The 13205-nt window shown below is 37.4% G+C and overlaps 1 long non-coding RNA gene across 1 annotated transcript in view; it reads left to right on the top strand.

Moving 5' to 3' along the window:
* Nucleotides 1-12663, top strand: part of LOC125325196 — a 32207-nt gene extending 19544 nt beyond the window's left edge. Inside the window, exon 3 of the long non-coding RNA XR_007203229.1 lies at nucleotides 12577-12663. This is a non-coding gene — a long non-coding RNA (uncharacterized LOC125325196). The remainder of the gene's footprint in view (nucleotides 1-12576) is intronic.
* Nucleotides 12664-13205: the final 542 nt, after the last annotated feature.

Below are 13205 nucleotides of genomic sequence, written 5' to 3'. Positions count from 1 at the left end.
AGAGCTTTCCTTAGCAGTTCACCATGCTGAATGTTCCTTTAGTCTTTGGCTTCACTGCCTGGCTCAGACTTGCAGATGAATTACCAGACGTATTTTGTGGGTCTTTACAACCCAGAAAAAGTTAACCAGACATTTTGATTTTGATTGAATGATTTTTGGCTTTGGAGTCAGTGTTTCTTGAACTGATAAAAAGTGATATGGTGATGGAGAGATGAAAATTTCACAGCACATCAGTGGAAATGATACTGGGTACTGTAAAATTCATTTGTTACGCCATCTGTACCATTAGCTCCTTTGGGTCCCAAAAATGGGCTGTTCTACAATGAAGCAGGAGGCAGAAATTATCTTCTGCCTTCACTGCCTGCTCCAAGTTGTGCCATGATTTGGCCTTTGGTCAAGAGATCAAGAAACATAACAGATTTTCAGGGCTGAATGGATAAAAAAGGATATAGCTTTTGGGATGCACAACCATGCTAAACCAATTTCATATAAACTAGTTTTACAGGCTTAAGCCTGTAAAAAATTACTCTGGTAATGTAAATTATAGTAAGCAATGGGATTGAAGGAGTTGTTTTTTTCTTTTAAGGAATTCTTATTTGCCCTTTGCTAGCAATGGTACTATCATTAATGATAGCTGGAGTAAGTCAAGATTATTATACTCTTGCAAAAAGGAAAAAAAATTACCCAAAGAGGCTGAGAAAATTGCTTTGCAGACACTGATGGGTGCTTTGCATCCATTGAAACTCACCCCTAGTAAACAGGCATCACTTGTAAATATCCCCAGACTGGTATAAAAAAATCTTGAATGTAGAATGTAAGCAAAACTCAATATTTTTATTATGTGAAATGCATTAATTACACATTTGTCAATTTCAATTTTAAAAGAAAAATATGTGCTCCAGTTACTGAACTGAAACTTTAATCTCCTTTGAAATGCTCCAGCCTTAGAGATTAAACTCTTTCTTCTACCTCTTGACTTCCTTCCTAATTTCCTTTATTTAAATGGAGCCAGCTCCCTCTTTCTCTGCCTCTTCCTCAGGAGGGATGCCCTTTGAGTAATGGGCAGGGCAGAGGTTTTGCTGATGCACCCATGTAAGTTGGAAGTAGAGATGAAACCCTAGCACAGGATGCTACTGCAGGTTCTGCCTGTAATTCCATGGGGAAAAGAGAAGAGTAAAATATCTGGGTTTGCTGAAACGATTGCATATCTACTGCAGTAGGAAATTGCTGATAAATGTCACCCTTTCATGTCACCCTTTAATTGTATGTGACCAGGGCAGCCATCACAAAAGGCGTTAGAGTTATGGGCTGTTCAGTTCAAGCAGAAGGAGGTTCAAGCATCCTGCCACTCTGTGGCTCAAACATACCCCCTCTCCCTGTAAGTACAGCTGGTCCTGCTGATCACAACTGAGTGACTAACACTTCTACGGAGCTCTGTTCTTGCAATTAAGTTCTCTTGTCTTGAGAATCCTGCCCCTTCTCCTTTCGAATATAGTGTAAACTCAAGGATAACTCTGCTGCTTCACTGATAACCTGCACGTAACAATTGCATAAATGTGTAGGTGTTCTGTGTTCTCCCACACTGCAGAAGGTTGCTGTGTGTGATGGGACTATTTCATAATAAAATGACTCAAAACAGTGTCTGACAAACAAATTGTATTTTTTAATGTCCAAGTTTCTTATAAATCATATCAAATGTGCTTCAGGCACTTCACCTTCAGTCTATCATGAACCCCAATGTTCAGACACGAATGAGGCTTCTTGTGAGGATCCTACAGCAGACACCACACACCCTTTCCTCAAGGGACATACCCCTTCAATGTAAGTGAGGAAATCCATGTATTCTGGCCATTCCAAATCAAATAATTCACAATTATGTTTGTGTATATTCTAGCTGAAAACAACGGCTGGATCACAGTGAGCACTTTCTTGTTTGGTGGACCCTGTTGTCTGACAAGGTAGAACAGAGGTATTCTGGACCTTTGGAGTTGAGACCCAGTGCTTTTTTCTCTGTGAAAGTGGAAGAAATCTTGTAATTCCATCAAGATGTCCTTTTTTCAGACTATCACTGCAATTTACTTGGAATGATTAATGAAAACCTGGTTTTGGACATTATGTCTTTACAGGTGTGTGACCAATTTGTGTGATTTTTTTATCTTAGCACACAGAAAGGTGGCTGAAACACACATAAAGTTCAGCAAACATAAATTGTTGTAAACATGAGCATTAGATTCCTCAAAAGGAAAAAAAATTCTCAATAGGTTGTTAACTTCAGATATGAAAGATACATCCTATATTCTGCAACTTGCAGAACTACTATCCTATGGCTCAGGTAATACCTGCTGGCAAATACTAGTAATATTCTTATATGCAGTGGGTGTAAATGATGAGACATTGCAGAGAATTTTAAAGTAAGCTCTGTTGTTTTCTAACATCTGTCTGAAATCTATGAACTATGTTAGCTTTAGTTTACCTTAAAGCAAAAAGAAGAGAATTTAAACTGCTCGCTGCAGGTAGCATTTTGGTTATTGTGACATACAGTAATAGCTGAAAGAAAAAGTTTTGAAGATGATATAGTGTCCTCAGGAGTTCTAAAAGAATGGATATAGCTTCCAGTGTTGCACTGAGTGAGGCAAATACATAAATAATGTGGGAGATTTTTAATGAAATAATACTGTAAGGTAGAACCCGTAACACTTCCATTCATCTGCAGTTTGCTGCTGCATATACTGTACTTGTTTTTCTTTGCTGCCCACAAAAGTGTAGATATTTTTCATGCAATATTTAACAAGTGGTAGTGTTTTCACAAGAGAGTTGTACTTACTATAAAAACAAAATGTAGTAATGCTGTATACCCTCAAATTTTAAAAAACCTGAAACATAATACTGCGTAACAAAATTGGTGCTGCTTTTTTTTTTTAATCAAGAGGGAAATATTGTTTGCAGTTACAACATTTCTTCAAGGTTATTTAAGTATTCGAGTGTTCTGTTTATTGTACTGATTATGACTTGCTTTGCCAAACCCAACAAATTTTAAGTCATTGCTTTGATAGTCTACCATTCCTTCTGTTCGACATGTGGTTTTTCTAGCATATGGGTGTAATATTTCATATTCCACTTCATACTTCTTGTTAAAACTCCAGTTCTTCTGCAAATCTTGGTTCTTTCACCTTCTATCTGTTCTGCTATATCAAATCTGGCCCGTTTATGACATGCCCAAGGCTATCATAATAGTCTGTTCTAAATCCTCCTGTTAAACCCTTATTCAGATCTGGTGAGATTTTCTACATTTTTGAGAACTTAGCTATGTGTGTATCAACTTCTTTCAAAAAGGGCTAGCATAAAAAAAAAAAAAAGGATACACTGGGGCTTTTCTGCCTAAATCTAGTAGGTACCATCAGTATGAAATGTGATATCTTCCAGATGTTTTGTAATTTTTTGCAATTGTTGAGCCAATTCTATGACATCCCAAATGACAAAATCCAGAAATTCATATTCTGAATACTTCCTTGTGGCATTACTTAAGGGCCTGATCCTGCAACATATTGAGCATGTCATGAAGGATCATAAATGCCCTGAAATCCCACAGAACTCAGAACTTTAGAATTAAATTTTGAAACTGTATAAGGTCTTTGAGCATTCACAACTTAAACTCTGGAACATTGGTAATTGAGGATACTCTGGTTTGGAGACATATGTTACACATAGTCACAAGAGTTGAGGAAATCAGTATATTTAGAACAGGAAATCCCTTTATTACACATGCCAATTAGATCAAAATTCTCACTGAGAAAAAACATATCTAGTTTAAGAAACATGTTGGTTTCCAATAGTCTTGATTCTTGAGCAAAAACATCTGCTAAGAATACCAATCGTAGTAGAAAGAACATCCTAATTAAAAATGCATTTGACATCCAAAAGTTAAAACACAAAGTCAGGTTCTGAGCCTTTTTCTAATCACTTGGAAGAAAAAAGCATTTTATCCCTTACATGATGTCCTAATTCCAAACCAATGACCCATATAATTCTTTACCTTGACGTGGACAAGCACATTTTTTCCCAATAAAAGCAGAAATGAGTTGTGTGTATTAACCTAATAAATTAAATGAAAATCATTGTGCAGTGGTAGTTGCTCCCACTTTCTTTTTTGCCTGTGTAGCTTTTACATACAAGGTATAATTTTCTTACCAACTGTCCACATTGCTGCTTCTGTGTGTATCATTTAATGGCATGTATTTTTGTGACACATATTTGAGTAGGAAAAGGTGCTTCTGCCATTCTCAGAGACCAATTTTTTCAAGTGATCCAACAGAAACATGCTTTCCAATCTTTAGCCCCCAAGATATCATATGGCAAATTTAGTAATTTTCTGACAGTTCATCCTGAAATATTTACCAAGTGTTTATACAGAGCAGAAAGTGGCAGATTTTTACCCTTTAAACTTTTGTGTGTTTGATCCATCTTATCATTTGCAATTTCTCAGGTGACTGTAAAATCACCAGGACAATCCCACCTGTGAATTTTCACCCCTGTATATTCTTCTCCTAGATGTATATCATAAATATTTCAGCATTTATTTAAATGATGGCTGATGTTCAACATTCTGAGCTTGCTCTGCTGGCAATTCCCTCAGTCTTCATCCAGGTAAAATACAAACAAAAAGTATGGTTGTATCCAGCCTTTAGTGACCTCCCAGTTTTCCTGCATGTATTTTATGTAACCTCATTCTTTCCTGAAGTAATTTCTATAAATTATTGGATTTCGTATTGGCTTCTTCATTATACAAGCCAGTCAAGGTTTTCTCTAATTGCTACCTTACATACTGTGATTAAATATTATTTTGCACTATAAACCTTTCAATGAAGTAGGAACAAAAAATGAGATTTTATTAGAGTATGAGATTCACAAGAACACAAGCATTATGGACTTATTATGGCAATTTCCATCTCTAAAATATGGGAGGCTAAATATAGTTAATGCATCTGAAGCTTTCAGTACAAATGGCTACCTCTTTGGATTTGAGAAAGACTTTTACATTTCAGAAGTGTTTCAGGATGCAATTTCTAGAGCTTAAAATAATTTGGGAAGCTACTGGTGAGCTGTGGTCCTTCATTTTTATCCCTGAATTTCTTTCTCTATGGCATTCAAACATGAAGGCCTGTCAGCCTGTTTGTACACTCTCTCCTTGCTGCATATTGGCAAGCTGGCAAATAGATAAAAATTTCAAGTGGTTTCCATCATTCAACATTTGTATAGTTCATAAAAGGAGGAAAAAGTACTTTCCCAGAAGTAAGGTATTATGACATTTTACATTTGGATCTTTACATTATCTGAGGGTTTTAAATGTAGTATATTACCACAACATGAAGTTACTTGTGACATTAACATTGGACTGACTGTCCACAGAAAAGCAGGAAGTAAAGATGCATCATTACATTTTGCCAGAACAAAATTAATCTACTCGAATGCCTGAAGCATGCAAGCTGGTGATGTATTATGTTACACTGGTAGAGTGACCCTGTACTATTGGCAGAATAGTAGGAGCTCCTTCATAACATCAAGCTGCTGTAAAATTAACAAAGAATATAACAAGATGAGAAGTATAACTCCTAAAAAGGCAAAACCTCAAATCATTGATCCTGACCATCCTTCTGATAGGAACAGAGCAGATTGGCCATGCTGGTAGCAGATGTGAGAAATATGATCTGCTTCCTACTAGAGAATGGACTGTGCAGAACTTCATCTGTTTTCATTTCTTCTGAGGATATGGGAAGGCTTCTCTGGCAACTCAGTGAGAAATAGCCCTATGGTTTTTCTGTGCTAAGTTATTGCCGCCTCCCTTTGGGTTGCAATTTTTATATGTAAAATGCTACGTTTATTCAAGTACTTGCTAGCATGTAGTATAAAATTGGAAACAAATATGATTTTTTCTCAAATTAAAGGCATGCAATTTTTATGTTAGCTGAGTGTTCATTATGGATACTTCTTTTGGATCCACAGGATTCATTTTAGCCTCTTAGTATTTTCTTCCCAGAGACTCTGTGTCCCACTTCAGAAACAGTGAGCTGAGGGATCTTGATAGATAGTGGTTATGTTTATGAAGCACTATGAGATAGATACCTCCAGGAAGTTGAAGGACTGTACAGTAGGATTGATTAGTGTGTTTTCCAGAAAAAGTAAAGAAGAAGAAAGGGAAACAAAGGTCAAAGACCTTTAGTTTCCACATTACTTGTTGTTTTCATAAATAATGTGGGTTTTTTTCCCTACACTCAAATTTAAGAGGCAACATTCAGTATTCACAGTCACATTCTCGAGTTTGCTCATGTTGTTCACTATTCATGGTCTCTCCATGGTTCTTCCTAAACACTTTGGCCTCTCCAAACATAGGTAATGTGGCATGGCTGCTGGTAGTGTGCAGGAGTTACTGGACTCTCTGGTGGGTTGCCTTCTTTGACCACTGCTTGCAGAAGCTATAACCCAGCAAGTCAAACACAGATTCAGGGAGCAGCCTCGCTTGACCAAAAAAAGGCATAGTGCTGTCTAGGTTGCATAACAGTCACCTGGAGATGTCAGTACCTGTAGAAGATCCTTATTCACATACAGGCTAAACAGGACATCCTTAAGCATCTAAATGGGCACAAGATGCCTATGTGTAGGCAACCGATTCTTTAAATATGTGTTCTCTCCTCTTCTGCAAACCTTGCAGTGAGAAATTGAAACGTATTTTCTCAAGGATACTAAATATCTAGCTTCTACTTATGAAGAAAAGATGGCATCAACTCAAATACCAGAGAAGGTGAACATAACTTTAGCCGAAGACTTTGGACTGGATCTTTAGCTCTTACAGACCAACAAATGACTCTCCATTGTATATGAATAGATTGCAAAGACAGTCTAGATGGGTCGATAGGCTTTGAAATGCACAGTGCCCTTATGAAAAGACACTTTTGAACTTGTTTCACTGAAGCAATCTAGTACCTGACAGGGTTTTGGCAGCCAAGGATCACATCTAGTTGTTGAGCCACTATCACTGATCCAACCCTTGGAAAGATTTCCCACCTCTGGAAAATAAGCTTGCTCTGCTCACATTTCCAGTTTATGTCCACTATTGGCCTTGCTGGACTCTGCTGGCTTGCTTCTCCAATGCCTCCACCTTTTTTAGCACATCCATGCCTGGAAAGCTTTGGTTACTTGGGCACAGCAACAACTTGGGCTGATTCAACTCTCACAAGTCTCTCTTGTTGGCATGGTTCAGCACCTGAAGTAATGCTGGTCTGCAGGTGAGTCCAGTGCGGGGAGGCTCAAGCTGGTCCTGTGGGAACCAGTTTGAGTCTGGAAACTATCACACTGCTTAAGTTTCTTTGTGCCAGGGTGCTGTAACACCCAGATTATCCTGGGAAACGGAGAGCTGATGTCAGTGATGTTATATTAACTTAAATCAGATGAAAATCTAGTTCTTCATATGTGATTGCAGGAAGAAAATATGGAGTCAAGTTTCAGAGGAGATTAAATGAATCTAGAGTCTAACCACACTTTGGAAATTTTGCCAGCCCCATTTATTTGATAGAGTACATTTTATCATAACCAGAACATCTCTCATTCTTTCCCTAAAGAACATCTCATGGAAAAGAGTTTTATAGAACAGAAAAAGGAGAAGAGCCAGAACATCCATAAGGTCTGTCGTAGAATTCACTGTTGCCCTCTAAGTTACATGGAAAGGGTTCAGGTAATACCGTGGCTGACAGCATGTCTAAAATAAGATTTATGCTATACTTCAGTGGAAGGAAGGAATTAGAGCTACAGAAAACAGAAGGGCTAAACTCACAAATCAAAAAAACACAGCACAACAACAACCCTCTTCCACAAATAATTCCATGTTCTTGAACTGTTAAATTGATCAAATCTTTAAGAACAGACGCTGATATTTCTCTTCTATACCTAGTGTGCAATGCTCCAAAAATAATAATAACTCTACTGCCATGATCTGTACCAGTGTCTTCACTGTCATTGATGCTCTCCTCTACTGCTGACTAGGGTTCTACTGTCATACTATTCCTTAACAATTTTCTGGTCTCCATCTCCTCTTCTGGATGCTTCCGTTATCCAAGAACAAATCCCAAACCCTTATTCCTATCCAGTAAGACCACATTCAGTGTTTTACTTACTAAAAAAAGTGGTGGTGGGAAAAAAAGATTTGTCTGACAAGTTCCTGTTTCCAATGAGAACTTAATTTAATTTATTGGGAAACGAACGAAATTAAAGAAAACAGTATGTGGTGAGAGGCTTAAATTATAATGAAAAGTAAAAGGGGAAATTCTAACCCCCCCTTTTTTTTTTTACAGAAGCAGCCTCAGACCAGAGTTTGCATTCATCTCACCTAATTATCAATGCCTGTGTAAAAGCTCAATGTCTGGACTTGTTTTGTCCCCAGTGGGAAAAAAAACAACCCAACCCAATGCAGAAATATAGGCTGGAAGTTCTCTGCAGGGAACAATTATCTATTTCAGGACTGGCAGCAACACTAGAGCTGGCTTCGTCTTGAAAAATCCCAGGAATGGAAGGCTAGGTTAGATGGGACTTTGAGAAACCTGGTTTAGTGGAAGGTGTCCCTGCCCATATCAGGGGATTGGAGCTTGATGATATTTAAAGCCTCTTCCAATCCAAACTCTTCCATGATTCTATGATTCTATGGAGATTTCACAACCTTTCTGGGAAGCTTGTGCAGTGGTTTCCAGAAAAAGTCACGTGTGTGGGTTTATGGAATTAGGCAACTCCTCCAACCTGTTTTAAGTGATCACTGCAGAATGAAGTGAACTTCAGACTGGAAGCCCTCCAGGGATTTTGTCAGATGTGGGTGGCCAACTTTTGAGGTTTGGCAGGACAAAGCCTATCCCAGTTAGGCATATTGTAGCATATTGTCTGTGAGTAAGACTCAGCTGTCCTGATTTTAGATATTGAAAACTTTGAGTGTTGAATTTAAGACCATCACACAGACTACTTCCTTGATCAGTGGAGAAATATTTCCAAACAGTAATTCATCCCATCCTAAAGCATATTCCTCTGAGGTGGCATAAACTGCCTTCAGGAGATTTGCCCTTTTTATCAGCTATGGTGGGAGGGTAGGTGAATGATATAGACTATTGGTGTACACTCCAGATTGCAGATATTTATGTATTTTCAAATAAGATAGTCCAAAATTTAGGAACAAAAACTTCTCTTCCACCTACAGATATATATATATATATATAAACACACATATAAATGTCAAAAAAAATTACAAATCCTGGTTATCATATCATTAAAAATTATTGCACTTCAACAATGCTTTTCATCCACAGAAAGAAATCTTGTGCTAAAATACTGCTCAGACCTCAATTTTCCAAAAATATCTCTCTAAAGAGACGATTATAGAAATTAAATACTTTGAGGTTTAATTTATGTTTTCTACTTTTCCCATTTGCAGGAAAAATACCAAAGGCATAAACAGCTTTTCTCAGTAATTATTTAGGATGATGCACAAATTTTTGAAAGAATTATATTTCAGTGTGTGTAGACTGTGTAGTTAAAAGAATCCAGTATGCAATCAAACATAAACCATGTATGCTGAGATTCATGTTTTTGTCTATATATAAACATACAATTTAACTTCTAGATTTTAGAAGATTTTTTTTAAAAGGGTCACCAAGCAAAAAGACAATTTATTACTTTTTTAAAATGAAAATGTTACCATCCTATTCATCTTAACTACGCCATGACTGAATGGTGCTACTGCTATTCACAGCCTCTGTCTCATTTAGCGAAGATAATGCAAAATATTTTCATTTAGTTTAAATAAAACTGGACCAGTTCATTACTTCAAGGGTGAGAGTGGGGGAGAGAGAGAATTTCAATAATTTCAAAAAGGATTCTGGTGAAACAAGCAACAGCAGCATGGCTGTGACACCTCTGTGGTAGGCTGGAAATACTGTACAGTGTCTAACTGATAATGCTTTTTTAAGGAAGAAGCTCCCAACATCATATATTTTATGACTGCAGTCCTGCTTACTGTTCCTTTCCGTTTATGCCCGATACTTGTTCACATAAAATGAGGACGTCTAGGTCAAACATCATTTAAAGATTTTAAATTCTTCCTAAAAAATTCTTGTGCCAATAGAGTACTATTTTTTTTCCAGCTAATATGGACAAATAGACCGTGCATAACCCCAGTCTTGGCTGGCAGTTTGTAACTTGGATTAATGACTGTTGATGGAAACAGGACATGAAGTAGCATCTCTATCACAAACCATAAAGATCTGCTACTCAGTGGAATGAGCAACAGAGTAAAACATTATTCCATGCAGTCATTTTAAATGGATATAGAGTTTTGGATGTTTATTTGTGGTGAGCAGTTGTCTATGTATGGTGTGACAAGCTCAGTCACTGACCACAGGACAGATCTGTGGTATATGCAAAACGACTTTGTAGACAGATGTAAACTCCCTTGGACTTCTCCTTAAGCACAGTGGTAGTGTCCAAGTCACTGGGGTTTGGCAGGTTGAACTCTTGGTTCAGACAGGTCTTCAGTGAACCCTTCACCTTTTTTCTAGGCCTCTTCACTTTATTTGTCCTGTAAATTAGTACTAAAGATTTATCAGCCAGCCCTGCTGACCATACACCAACATAGAAAAACCTCAAAATATTATATTACTTTATCCCTTTATTTACATTATTAGATAAATAGATATCTCCTGTTTTCCTGGTCTGCTTAAGTATGTATTTTTCTCCATTTCCTATGATCGGAATGAACATCATAACTGCAATCTCGATCTTTTAGCTCTGAACAAGATATTAAAACAAGGAGAGCATTACTGTCTCTGCAGCTACTTTTATCTCCTCCCTGCTACACTTTCCTGGGGGTTTACCAAAAACCTATCAAACAGTACCACAGTAACTACCCTTGGGCGTAGTAAAAACCAAAGGGCTGGCTGAAAAACAGTAATTCCATCTCATGAAACACACTCAGGTTCCAAAGCCTGTTCTAACAGGAACAAAACCACTACCTTCTTTTAAATTAGGAGGAAGGAAAGAAATCTAACCCAGGAGACAAGCTGGAATATTATCTATAACCTACAGATTGGTTACTTGCCTTAGGCCAAAAAAGAGCCAAACTTGGCTCTCCACAAGGAACGAGGCAGTGAAGAAGTTGACTTTAAGCTTCCCTTCTTCCAGGTAGATGCTTTTTTCTCTCTCCTCTGAACCTGAGAAGCTCATTCATCACATTTTTAGAGAATACCAATATGTTTTACAAAATATTTTGTTTTTAATGAAATCACCATCATGGAAGAAAAGCGCTAACTGAAGCTTTGAAGCAAGTAACGCTGCAGACGGCAGAATAAACTGTCCCTCAGAAGTTTGGCCTCCCAGTCTGCATGCGGCTGTCCATGTCAAAAAGCAGTCATACAAGGTTACTGGTTTCAGTCAGACAGGCATCAACATTTCAGGGCACACGGAATATTTGAGGCTTTTACAAGCATAAGTACTTTGTGATGCCAACTCAGCCCTCTGCCTTTCATTATTTCAGATTTATGGTTAGCAAGCCTAGCCACAAAAGAGGGCTCTTTCAGCCAGGCAAGTATTCACACCTGATGTCTCAGCACTAAAATACAGCCATACTTCCAGGTTTTAGTTCACTTTCGACTTCAGCGGCACAAGAGTTCCCAGCACTACAAATCATTGTCCCTTTTGACAAAGGCAGGCTTGGTATTTTCATGTTGTGTATCTCTGTTTTTTCCTTTCAAAAAGCTCTCGTAAAATGGGATGACAACTGAGTATTTTAGAAAGTGAAAAAGAAAGCGAAAATATGGGATTGAAATTACTCCACCACAAAACTCTATCATGCTAATAGAAATATAAAATTTACCAATCCTTAGCTGATTTCTTAAGCAGGCATGGTTCCTGGGTTCATTCAGTCTTCTTTGTTTCCTTTCCTATGATGTTCGAACCAGTTTTAACCTAATCTGATATTAAGATAAGGATTTCTAAAGATACCAGAATATGTTGCCAGACATAGGAAAAAAGATTATTGTATTGTGACTGATGATAGTCAATATGAATTCCCCAGTGTGTAATAAAGTATAAACTTTCATTTCATGTAACTCATTGAAACATTTAGTCAGCTGTAAGCATACAGTGATTGGAAACTGGGCTTTCACAACTCTGGCTATTAAAGAGCTGCGTAGATTTTTTGGGAAACAGATTAGATCAAGAAGCCATGCATGTCAGGTGCTACTATACTGAGAGTTTATGGACTGTCTGCATAGGAATCTTTGATTAATTATAAATCCTTTAGCAGTAACACTTAATACACACAAAGTTTGCATGAGGCATTTGCCCAAGAAAACAGTGACAGCGCTGAACTGCTTAGAGCTTTGTATTGACCTAATCACCCAATTTACACGACAACATTTCTAAAAAAAAAAAATCTATGTAATATGATTTATGTATATATTTATGCCAGGTTGTTCATCCTTTTTAACTATTGGGAAGCTGTGTGATTTCACCTTCTCTATATCTGAGACTCCATCTCTTGGAATGCAGGATAGTCCACCACCTTACAAGTCCTCCTCACTGCAGTACAAGGCCAGAAGACAGCTCAGCTGGGGGAACCAGCTGTAGTCAGAAGTGATAAGTCACACTACTTTTCTCCTAGTCCACTGTCTTATCTCAACTGATGTCCTCTGGTTTTGATCAGCACTCCCCATACCATTCAGTTTGGACATGTTTTATCAAGGAAAGGTTCACATTTTTCTCTTGCACTTTTCATCAGTAATATAATTCAACACAAACTCCAGCTTTTCATCTAAAACAATTGCAGCAGCAAACTTAAAATCTGTCATGTAGGTCAGGTTCCTTTGTTTGCTCTCTGAAATAAACAAAAAAATAATTTTTCAGGATTTTGAGAAACAATTTTTCAAATGCAAATGCAAATAATAATACAGAAATGGAATACAAGAAATAGAAAATAGAGTATAATGTTTTGTTAAAATCCTGTTTTGTTTGTCTATAGTTTTGAACAACAATATTTGTCAGCACAAATCTGTGAATAGATGTAGTTAATGAAAACTGTATTTTTAATTGGTCTGCTAAATACCTTGTGCTTTTATACTTAAGGACGTTAAGGGTAGGAAATATTTTTCCATCTTTTAAGTGGCTCATAAGGCTTTGTA

The sequence above is a fragment of the Corvus hawaiiensis genome, chromosome 4 (genome assembly GCF_020740725.1).
Source record: "Corvus hawaiiensis isolate bCorHaw1 chromosome 4, bCorHaw1.pri.cur, whole genome shotgun sequence".
Lineage (NCBI taxonomy): Eukaryota > Metazoa > Chordata > Aves > Passeriformes > Corvidae > Corvus > Corvus hawaiiensis.
Note: the sequence above shows the minus strand (reverse complement) of the source record. Positions and strands in the feature narration are given on the sequence as shown.